Source organism: Protopterus annectens, chromosome 10.part0 (genome assembly GCF_019279795.1).
Source record: "Protopterus annectens isolate FY-2018-M chromosome 10.part0, PAN1.0, whole genome shotgun sequence".
Taxonomy (NCBI): domain Eukaryota; kingdom Metazoa; phylum Chordata; order Ceratodontiformes; family Protopteridae; genus Protopterus; species Protopterus annectens.
The window spans coordinates 756,672,063-756,684,370 of NC_056744.1; the positions used below are offsets into that span (position 1 = coordinate 756,672,063).

The 12,308-nt window shown below is 36.4% G+C and overlaps 1 protein-coding gene across 3 annotated transcripts in view; it reads left to right on the forward strand.

Moving 5' to 3' along the window:
* The window catches only part of LEPR (leptin receptor), a 1,381,011-nt gene that overhangs the window by 87,865 nt on the left and 1,280,838 nt on the right, over nucleotides 1-12,308 (forward strand). The window lies entirely within an intron of this gene.

Sequence of the window (12,308 nt, forward strand, 5' to 3'; positions counted from 1 at the left end):
TATATCCTTAACTACAGAATTCTCTGAAGTGTGAGGAGACTTTGCCTCTTGGAAAATCTTGCCTCCATTGGATCAGCAGTGCGACATGACTTTTAAGACTAAGGAGTGTATGTTAACTCCTGCCTGCAAGCAACTTGGTATTTATCTAAGATTTTTTGCTAAATGTGATATAAATTATGTTAGATGTCTTCAGTTTGACAAATCTTAACTTTGCACTTTTTTTTGTAGACCACACTACGGTTCCATATCAGAAGCCTGAAACACTATAAGCTTGAAAATCAAAATCCTGAAACCAAAAGCCTGAAAACTCAAAATCCTGAAAACCCAAAATCCTGAAACTCAAAATCCTGAAAACACAAATAATGCTAATATGCCAATACAAAGACACTAATATCTACCGAATGACCTTGACCCTAACCCTAACCCTAAGGTCCGTCACTATCGCACACTCACCTGACCAGCCTAACCCTAACTCACTTAAACCGCCCCTAACCTAATTTTTGTCACTATTGCATACATGCCTAACCTGCTAACCCTAACTCACTTAAACCGCCCCTAACCCTAACATAAAACCAACCGCACACTTACCTGAACCCAACACATGACCTAACACCACAGGGCTAACAATAGCAAAGCCACAATGACGTCAGTATGTCTATTTTGTGTTTTCAGGATTTTGGGTTTTCTGGATTTTGAGTTTTCAGGCTTTTGGTTTCAGGATTTTGATTTTCAAGCTTATAGTGTTTCAGGCTTCTGATAGGGAACCCACACTACATATAGCTTTTGTACTTTTCTCTGTGGAGAGCATAGTTAAAATAAACAATTTTTTGTGCTAAGTTGTTATATGCCTTATCTTTACTTTCATAGATAAGTGAGGCAATGTTTCAGATAAGACAACAACCGACTGACCAATCTCTTACAGTTAACTTGATAAAAACGCATACCATTGCAGTGGCTATTATTTATAAAAGTGTTTGACTATTTTAGCTTTAAAGGCATTTCAAGGTAATCCTGCCACTTGACATGAGATACAGTTAACCAGTGAGAGCACAAAGCTTATTATGACTTGCTACTGACTTCAAGTTGTATCCTATCACTTATCTGATAAGTGCAGAGGGGTGACAGTTCTATCAAAAATGATAGCTATGGCTAAAGTACTAGATCAGGCTATTTGTTTATAAAATTGTGGCAATGCCTAATACACACACACACACACACACACACACACACACACACACACACACACACACACACACACACACACACACACACACACACACACACACACATCTATGTCTTATATCTAGATCTAGATCTAGATCTATATCTATTGATCTCTCCTATGAAAATTTCAGGGACTGTAACATTAATCTTCAGAATAGCAAGACTGAAATTATAAATATGTAGAAGTGGCACCAATTCTGAGATTGCAGTACCCCATAGTCTATCCTTTATGCTAAGGAACTATAATATTAGAAATGTTGGGAATGTAAGGGGCTGGACACAGTCATGTAATATTCTTTCATGGCTTTGCACATGAGAATCAAAATTCACTGGATTTCTTTTGCAGTCCTACTTTATTTTTTTAGTTTTGGGGCATGTAATTACAAGTACTGCACTTCTAATATGAAGACTGCATATCCGTGTATGGGATAAGAGATTGGACTCTTTACTGCAATAATCTAATCACTGCTGAAAGCCCATACACAGCTCCCCACCCCCAACTTACTCCCACATACACACATGCACACATTCAGACAGATACACATACTCACACACGCACACACACACACATACACACACACACACACACACACACACACACACACACACACACACACACACACACACACACACACACACACACACACACAAACACACACCACACATACAGACATATACTCTCCTGAGACCACTCATATACTTTTACATGCACTCATGCTCACAGCCACAGACATACATGCAAACACTCCCATGAGTACCTGACCACTAAAGTCTCTGACACTTACCTATAACAGGATCTGGCCTCTTAGAGTGATGGGTGTACACGAACTTTTGGCTATGTTAATTAACATGGATGGTAAATCACTTACAACAGGCATTTTCAGGGGAGAGGATGTGACTTGTTGTCATATACCCCTCCCCTGGCATGCCTCATTTAATTTGCAGTAAGCCAGATGGACAGCCCACCATAGGGCCATGCCTTATTTGAGTACAAACACTGCTGTAGGACTGTTTCTGAATCAAACTAAACAAACAACTCAGATGACAAATAAAGTCTACCAAAGTCAAGTTTGTGGTAGTTTGGTCTCCCAGGCCAAGGACAACTGCAAAGCATTTTTTAGCTATGTCCGCAACCTCAAAAGCAATACACAATTGTGTGCAGAACTCATTGTAAATGGAGCCACCTATACTGAGCCAGAAGATATAGCAAACCTCCTGGCTGAAAAATTCAGCTCCAACTTTAATCCTCTCTTCCCCTCAACCTTCCCTCAGGAAATATCATCAGATATAACTCCCCCTACTATCACTAGGGAACAGATCCTTAATGTTCTCTCTAAGACCAAAAACTCTGCGTCAGTGGGCCCAGACAATATCCCAGAATGCCTTTTAAATAGCATGAAACACAACCTATCAGGGCCTCTGGAATTACTATTTAACTGTAGCCTCCAAACAGGCTTCGTGCCTCATGAATGGAGAAAGACTACAATCATCCCTCTGCACAAAGATGGGCCATCTACAGACCCTGGAAATTACAGACCCATAAGTCTCACTAGTCTTATATGTAAAGCCATGGAAAGAATTATTATGGAGATGATCAATAGAGATATAGTAAACCTCCAGACGCTGGATTCAACCCAGTATGGTTTTGTCAAGGGCAGAACATGCCTACTCAACCTGGTGGACATCTTCAAGAAGGTCACCAAAGGAATGAATGAGGGCAAAGTCATTCACGCTGCCTACCTTGACCTGGCCAAGACATTTGACATAATAGCCCACTTGGGTATTGTTGACAAACTCAAGAGGTTAGGTACAAACCCATATGTCACCCAGTGGATAGCCAACTGGCTCACAGACAGGACCTAGGAAGTTAGAATTGGGGAGTCCACTCTACAAGGAGGCCAGTCACAAGTGGAGTCCTTCAGGGATCAGTCCTTGGACCACTCCTTTTTGGCATTTACCTCTCAGAAGTCAAGGCCAATGTCAGTGGTTGCTGGCTGACTAAATTTGTAGATGATTGTAAATTAGGAGCTGTCATTAAATCTCACACTGACACAAATGTTCACACAGACAAGCAACTGGTGTCAGAGCCATGGACTAAAACTAAATGCCAAGAAATGCATAATAGTATTCTTTGGGAAGTCATCTATCTCTGGTAACTATCATATTGACAACACACCCCTTAGAGATGACCCAGTAGTCAGGGACTTAGGCACACACATGGATAGTAATCTAGCCTTTAATCATCATGTGTCTACAGTGGTGAGGAAATCCTTCTATGTTGGACAACTTATAAACAAAGGTATGGCATCTCAGTCCAAGGAATTCATTGTTCCATTGTATTCGGCATTCATCAGACCTATCATTGAGTACAATGCCCCATTTTGTTTGTACCTAACCAGGCATATCCAACAATTGGAATGCCCACAGAGGTTCCTCACTAAAAAAATACAGGGCACAAGTAATATGTCCTATGCAGACCACCTCAAGGTCCTATCCCTGTATTCTGTCTCCTACAGGCTTTTGAGGGGAGACCTATGCTTGGCATACAGGGTGTTGTCAGACCCCACTCTGATGGACCTCCTGCATATCCACAAAACAAACAGCACCAGAATTACCTGTTCTAAAGACGTAAACCTTGCATGTAATATAAATAGGACCTACTGGAGAAATAGGTATGTATCCAAGAGATTACCCCATCTATGGAACAGGATCTCCATCTATGTGAAGCAGAGTTCCTCCCTAACCCAATTCAAGTGCAACTTGGACAATTGGATGGGAAACTGGAAATTCATCCCTGGTTTGGCACTTATGTCTCTAATGGACAGAGGTAACCTGTAAATGGTTCACCTACCAGGCCCATGCTTACACTTATCAAGGGTATCAGAACTTGTCAAAGATTTGGGATGCATGACTAGGCTTAAAAAGGTCCTTGCGGTCATTAGCCTAGTAAACACATATGAACCCATGAACCTATGAAACAACTACAGGCAGTGGTAAATATGTCTTACAGTTGGTTGACAGCAAAATACACTAATTTCATTATGGAAAAATTAAAATGGTGAAAAAATATCAAATTTTAGTAACTCTAACATGCATAGATTTCCAGTCACTGAAAATACTTACATAATTATGTGTACAGTGCTTTCTTACGAGGTAGCTTATAAACATCTTGCCAGATGATTTATTTTCTTCATGCATTAGTTACCAGTTAGTGATACCAAAGACTGAATGTCATAGAAACTAACAGTTCTGCCTCATATTTTTTACATTATTCTTAATATCATCAATAAACATTTTTGCATTATTTTCATACAGAGCCCTTCAACAACCATCACTTTCCCCAATCCATAAAATCTAAATAATATATATATATCCATTACAGCTTAAAAATAAATAATGTGACAATTTACTGATCAGATTTTTTTTTCATTTGGCAATATTATATTAATCCATTTCCATTATCTACTTGTAAAGCAGAAAATATGCCCTAACAATAAATACTGAGGAGAATAACTTATGCAAAATAAGACTGATATAAAAAGACTGAATAACAAAACAATGACAAGCAAAACAAAACATAGATCACTTTTATGCATGGTGGCAAGCACTGTTGCATGCCTCCTTCTAATTATGTATACCAAGTTTGAAATCACACAACATGGGGAAAGGGCAACTTCCTAGTCCCCAATGTATGAACTTGTACACACACTAGCTGGCTTTAAAAGAATACAATATCTTAAACCAGCAAATAAAAATAAAAGGAGGTTCATTATTTTAAATGTTCACTCTTATGAACTGCAAATATCTATCTATCTATCTATCTATCTATCTATCTATCTATCTATCTATCTATCTATCTATCTATATTTTCTTATAATGAAAACTTTTTACATGGATTCAGTCATTGTTTGAACTAACATTTATTTCTGCTGCTTGAATAAGCCTCAGTGACTGCTGGATTTATGCTGATTTTTGTTGTCAGCCTTGGTTTGCTCCTGTGCTTCTTTTTTGGATCATTTATTTATTTTATTAGTAACAGAAGCATTTGGGCCGTGATAACACTTACTCTTATAGTATATTTTATTTATTTTATTTGTTATCACTGTGATATGGCTGAACAGGTTGACATAGAACTGCCTTTTAACTTGGAAACTGCATCGCAAACATCCAAGAGCCTCATTAGGTTTCTGCGATGCGTATGTGAGGAGAATAATCCGTTGATGACGTTTGAGGTATCTGAGGTTGAAACAGAGGCTGGGACATCACCTGAAGTGTTAAACGACCTTACAGAGTGATTTGAACAACTTAAACCGATTTTTTAAAACTAAAACGTTTACAGACCCAAACACAACACTTTGAAGTCTGTATTCAATGTAAGATTATTCCAAGAGGCCTACGTGTACTTAAGATGCCATCAACAGGTTCTACCTATCCAGAGTTGTTGTACAAGTGGCAGCAACTCAATCTGGAGGTCAGTATTAAGTACATGACTTTACTTAATGAGTTCTTCTTTTCCTGAAGAACTGTTATTGAGGGAGAAGATCAAGAACTCACAAAACTTTATTTCTATTAATTTTCCTGCAGTTACTGTAGGTAGATTAACAGAGCGACTGTTAGACAATGTTTTTTTGTATGAGAATAAGCTACTTGAGCCAAAATGCTCTAAAATACAGTGGGACACAGTGGATTTTAAAAACGGCCAAGTCTTCTCTTGGCCGAGGACAGAATTTAACAGAAATGACAGTGTTAATTTTAATAGAAATAACAATGTTAATACTGCCATGTACACCAATGTTAATGGCTCTTCTATTTTGTCTACAGAGAATAATGGAGGTGTAAGTGTTGTGAATTCTAGTTTAAATTGAAGGCTTAGTCCCAATGTTCATTTACCTGAAACCGTTGATGTTACTCATGATGTGGATGTTAACCAGGGCACACAGATAGTGGGTAGAGTGAATATAAGTAATGATTTACAAGAACACGCTGACTGTACTAATGATATACATGGAAATACACAACCAACTACTTCAGTACAGACTATACCCACCCTTCAACCCAATGCCACCTCACAACCACTCCCAGTTCCTTTGGTTAGAAGGAAGGAGCCCTCTTTGGTGGGTGTACACGGGTTTACCCCTTTCCCCATAGACGAACAACACAGAGGAGGGAGGAATAGATCTATGAGTCAGGGCAGGCAGAAAAGGAAAGCCCCAGGAGGAGAATTTATGGGACAAACACTGAAAAAGATGTGGGACAAAGTCCTGAGACATTAGTTTGGAATCTTTCAGACAGGGTGTTATCCGAGGACAAAATATAAATCCTTAGCAGTGGTCTATCTTTTATACCTTCAGTTAGGAGTCAAATCACAGACAGTATTGTAGATGTGAGGTTGTTTAGTCGGAATGTCCAGCTTAAACTGGACTATGGTATTTCTTCTAAGGACACACCGCATAATAAGATTTTTAAAAAACCTAGTACTTATGTACCAGTATTACATCCCCTACTAGATGCTTTTACAAAAATGGTAGAGGATGATTTGCACACCCTAGATCAGAATAACAGGAAGAAGAAGTGGTACAGGAATTTAACCCCCAGATTGAGAACAGTTTTGAATAATCTAAGGGATGATAAAAACCTTATTATCAGACCAGCTGATAAAAATGGACCCATAGTGGTGTTTAATAGTGTTGATTATTTACAAAAAATTACTCTCATGTTAAGTGACTGTGAGTTTTATGAAATAATTAGTTTGAATGAAGTCTGGAGTAAGGTGCGTAACATATCATATATGTTGCAAGATTTATTACTCATTGAGGTTATAGATGAAGACCTGTTTAATTTTTTACATATGATAGATCCCTTGATTCCAGTCATCCAAGGCCTCCCCAAGGTACATAAAAATCCCTGAGACCCACCTATGAGACCTATAGTGGCAGGGGGAGGTTGGGCAACGGAGCCCCTATCCATCTACCTTGAGAAACACCTAAGACCCTTGGTGAATGAATCTACACATATTCTTAAAGACACAAAACATTTTTTACTGGACTTATACTCCAAGGTTGTAGATCTACTGTTAGATACGTATTATAAAATGGTTACCCTGGATGCACAGTCCCTTTTTGCTATGATACCTAACACTGAAGGTGTTGAGAGTGTTATGAGATGTTTACAGAGTTGCGAAGCCTATAGTCCAACTATGAAAGATTTATTTGGTGCCTTGTTGGAAATTGTCCTGGAAAATAACATCTTTCTTTCTTTTTAATGAGTTAGAATATATTCAGAAGGATGGCGTGGCTATGGGCACTTCATGTGCCAATAGCTACGCCAATCTTGTCATGCTGGACTGGGAACGTAATAAGCTGTTTGTCCTAGATAGTTTCAAGAAACATGTTGTTTTCTATGCATGTTTTGTTGATGATCTTTTCCTCCTGTGGGCTGGTACAGATAAAGCCCTGGATGACTTCCATAAAGAGATTAACAGTCTAACCATTTTTTTGAACTTTTCTATTGAAAGTTCAATTAATTGCATTACTTTTTTGGATGTTTTTGTTGATAGACTGCCAAATGCGATGCTCAATATTGGAGTCTTTAGAAAAACGTGCTATAGGAATTCCCTATTACATCGGGAAAGTATGCACCCCAATTACATATATAAGAACTTGATAAGGGGACAGGCGATAAGAGCATCCAGGATGAACCCAAATTATGATAGCTTCTTACAAGAGTTGTCAAACTTAAACAACAGGCTTTTACAAAGAGCATATAGGCCAGATGAGATCACCTCCCACTTTGAAGGTGTTTTGGAGCTGAGGAATGGTACTGCTAGACCATATTTCTCACAACCATATCCAGTAGAGAATGTCCCTGATATATGCCCTGAAGTTAGGAATTCACCAGTTAAATTTTCTGTTAGTTATACGCAAGACATAAACAGTATAAGGGAGGTTTTGAACAAGAATTGGAATCTGCTTTTACTTGATTCACAACTTAAAGACATTGTTGGTGAGGAGCCTTATTTTAGATATAGGAACAAGTCTAACCTACATAGATTACTTTGTTACCCTCGCATATCTACACAGCCTAATGAGTGTTTGAACAATATTGTGGATGCTGTTCTGTGTGATTGTTGTAATTTTTGCAGATTTGTAGATACCAGCTCCCAGTTTATTCACCCCATTACTTCCTATTGTTTCAGGTTTCAACTCAGTGCTAATTGCAATACATCACATGTCATTTATTTAGCTAAGTGCACTGCTTGTCAAGCATTCTACGTAGGCAAGACAGACAGACACCTACGAGACAGAGAATGATCACCTTTATCACATTCATACACTGTCTCCACGCAGTGCACTTTGTAAACACATTATAGACAGTGACAATACACTTTAATTTGTATTTTTAGTTATACAGATCAATGAACCCAGTGTTAGAGGAGGGGATATATGCAATTACACTGAAACACTGAAATTAAAATGGATTATCAGACCAGGTCTGAATGACAAAATTCCACTGAAACTGTTCTTAAGAATAGGAGACTCACTGTGAGATAAACATCCATATTTTAGAATGTTAATAAATGTTTTATATTTGCCTTTATATACAGATGTATATTTTATATATATATATATATATATATATATATATATATATATATATATATATATATATATATATATATATATATATATATATATATATATATATATATATATATATATATATTGTTTATATATATAGTTTTCTGTATACATTTTTTATAGACATGTATTATTTTTGCATACTGAAATGTTTTAATCAAGAACAGGAAGTGATGTCAGCCCTATTTCCTTATAAAATGTGACTTGATTTTATTCTGTGTTTGTTTCTTATGGTTTGACAAAGCCCTTACAGGGTGAAAGCGCTTGCCAATAAAACAGCTTGGATTTTACTTGTCTTTGGCATGGATTCAGTCATTGTTTGAACTAGCATTTATTTCTGCTGCTTGAATAAGCCTCAGTGACTGCTGGATTTATGCTGATTTTTTTGTCAGCCTTGGTTTGCTCCTGTGCTTCTTTTTTGGATCATCTCTTAAAATATAGCCCAAAGTAGGATAGAAAAATGTTGTAGCTTTGGAAAAGCTTATGCTACAGTTCTATCTCATATAAATATTAGTTATCTCATTACAGGTGAGTGATGTCTCCATGTTTTTTTGCAGTTACATCCTACTGTTGCCTCTAGACATCAAATATCACTTATTCATATATGTACTAATACTTCCAAAATCATGCTACATAAAAATATTAAAATATTTCTTCTTAAAGCTTACACAATGCCAAACATAACTGTAACGACTCTTTACCTCTGTCTAGTACAGATAAATAATTATTAATTATTTTATACAGATATAGACAGATAGATACAGATATTGATTTATATTTTCATTAATTTCATATTTTTCTAAGTATCTCAACAACCAAATAGCCCAGACAGACCTCTCATAAAAGCATCTAATCAGATGAACAAAATGCTGCTGGCAGTATGTGTGTAATTTGAGTGGTTGTTGAGATATGGTAAGTTGTTTACAAAATATTACAAACTGAATAGTTACTATGTTTACTGTGACTTATGAAATCAAGTTTAAGACCTAGAACCTAAAGAATATTACCATTATAAATAGTGTGTGCTGAAGAGTTTGCCATTTACAGTTCTTTATAACCCCAATGGTTCCAGATATATACGAATTTATTTGATGTGTGAGGACTTAATTTGATTCTATCAAAAAGATTAAGCTCCAGTCATTGGAAGTTAAATTTCAAACTTCCAGAGCTCTATTACAGATATAATAATCACAATGCCACATTCAAGAATTTAGCAATCCAGCTACAAAAATGGAATCTGAGATAGTGGATATTGTTTCCATTTTAAGTGTGATATTCTAAATTGTTTAGTAATGTAAATTATACCATCAATATGTAAACAAATAAATGAATTCTGTAAACATTTTCCCCTTAGAATTTTTTCTGTTCTAGACTAGATATTTGTGTCAACTTTTCACACCAGGTAATAAAATCCCCACAGTAGAAAATACCTCATAACTATCAGAAATGTATGATTTTTTTTCTGATTGAGACCTCCCTAAACTGGTTACCCTATAGGTGAAGTCTGTTTCCTTGAGTATCAATTGCCTGAGGCTGAAACCACCGAAGACCAGATCACACTACACTGTTTTCCATAGGAAGCCATTTTTGGTGAAATTTCTAAGTGTGTGTGCTCTCTGTGATGTCCATTTTGGGAAATTTCTCTGTTTTTCCAATTTTTGCAGCTATGAAGTTAGTATATATACATATATAAGTCTGGGATGTATGTGTTTTAGAGGGAGTAGGGCTGCTTGACCCCTGCAAAAATCAAAATTAAATTTTGTTTTTTTTCAGTGATTTGTTTTTTGAGTAGTACATTTCAGTGATTCCAGTGATCTGGAATTTGATGTTTGATGGCTTATAAAGGAAGCCCCTAAATATCTTTATAAGCAGTGAACATAATCTAAACAATATATACATCCCTTCATCTATATAATAGTTGATTATGACACTTTTCAAACCTTATTTGGTTTGAAGGAGTTGTTCTTCAAAGATGTCCCTAGCATTAATGAGAATGCTTGATATAAATTACACTAGTAATAATAAGTCAAAGTACTTTGGATAAAACAAACTGCAAAATCCCAAAGAATAAGGCACCATGGCTGGAACAACAAACTAATTTATTATAAAACACTTTCCATCCACACCAAATAGTTGAACTTCATCAGATACAAGTACTTCATTCACAGGATAACCCTCTCAGTAAGTCACATGACTTCCCAGCTAAAAAATTAAAGTGCTAGTCACATTTATTAAGAAATAGCATATATTTAAAATGCCCATGTTAATGTTTCTAAAATCCACAATTACTCTAGCTAAAACAAAAATATGTTTAACTTTTGTCAAGCAGTTTAATAAAACAGTGAATATGTGTATAAAACGTAAATTTATATTAGGGAAAAGGTCCCCAATACTATCTCATTAGATTTTTCAGTTTCAAAATACACATTAGGGAACATATATCATTGAGTCCTGGGTGGTTATAGGCATTTAATCGAATTTGCCAAATAAGTTCTTGTTTTTCAAGTTCTTACTGGATGGGGCCTCCCCTAGGATTCTGTGCCACCTGATCTATAACTCGAAATTTGGATGTGTGCTCCAGATTCGCAAAAATATGACTTGCCAAGGCATTTTCCATTTTTTGTCTGCTGATACTATATACATGTTCATAGACTCTATCCCTAAGCCTTCTTTCTGTTTTTCCTATGTAGAATAATTCACATAACTGACACTTGGCTAAATAAACCACCATCTTAGAGTTACAGTTGTGTTTCATTCTACAGGTTATCTTATTAGTGTTCACTATTGTTGTGAAGCCCATGTCCATGTACCTACAGTAATGGCAATTCCCACATTGCTTCATTCCTGCATGAATTGAGTTGAGTTTAGTGTTTCATTTGAGCAGATTTTTAAAATTGGTAGACCTTCTCAAAATAAATTTAGGTGAAGGTCCCTATTTCTTACTAATTCCTTGTCTTCCATGAGAATGTTCCAGTTTTTGCAAACTATATCTCTAATGTAGCTGAAGTCTAAGTTAAATGTGGTGACAAAACCTAGGCTAAAGTTATATTCTGAAGCAAGACTTGTTGTTGTTACTACATGTATTGGCTCCTCTGACTGTATAGTATCTGGAGAAGAAATGTTTACAGTCTGAATTATGTTTAAAATTGGCCTATAAAAACATTATGCCTTTTGGACGTGACTTTGTCTGTTAAGACATTCAACAATAAAGTTGGGTAGGCTCTTCTCATAAACATTTGTTTTAAAAATTCACATTCATTGTGGAAATCCATTTCAGTAGTCACCATTCTAGTGGCACACACAAGTTGCCCTTTAACCTCTGATCTTTTTTGGTAGTGTGGATGGGCACTTGTGTAGTGCAGAAATGTATTTGAATAAGTTGGTTTCCTGAATATTTTAGCTTTATATCTCCCCTCCACATTGTTTTTACTTAACTGTACATCTAGA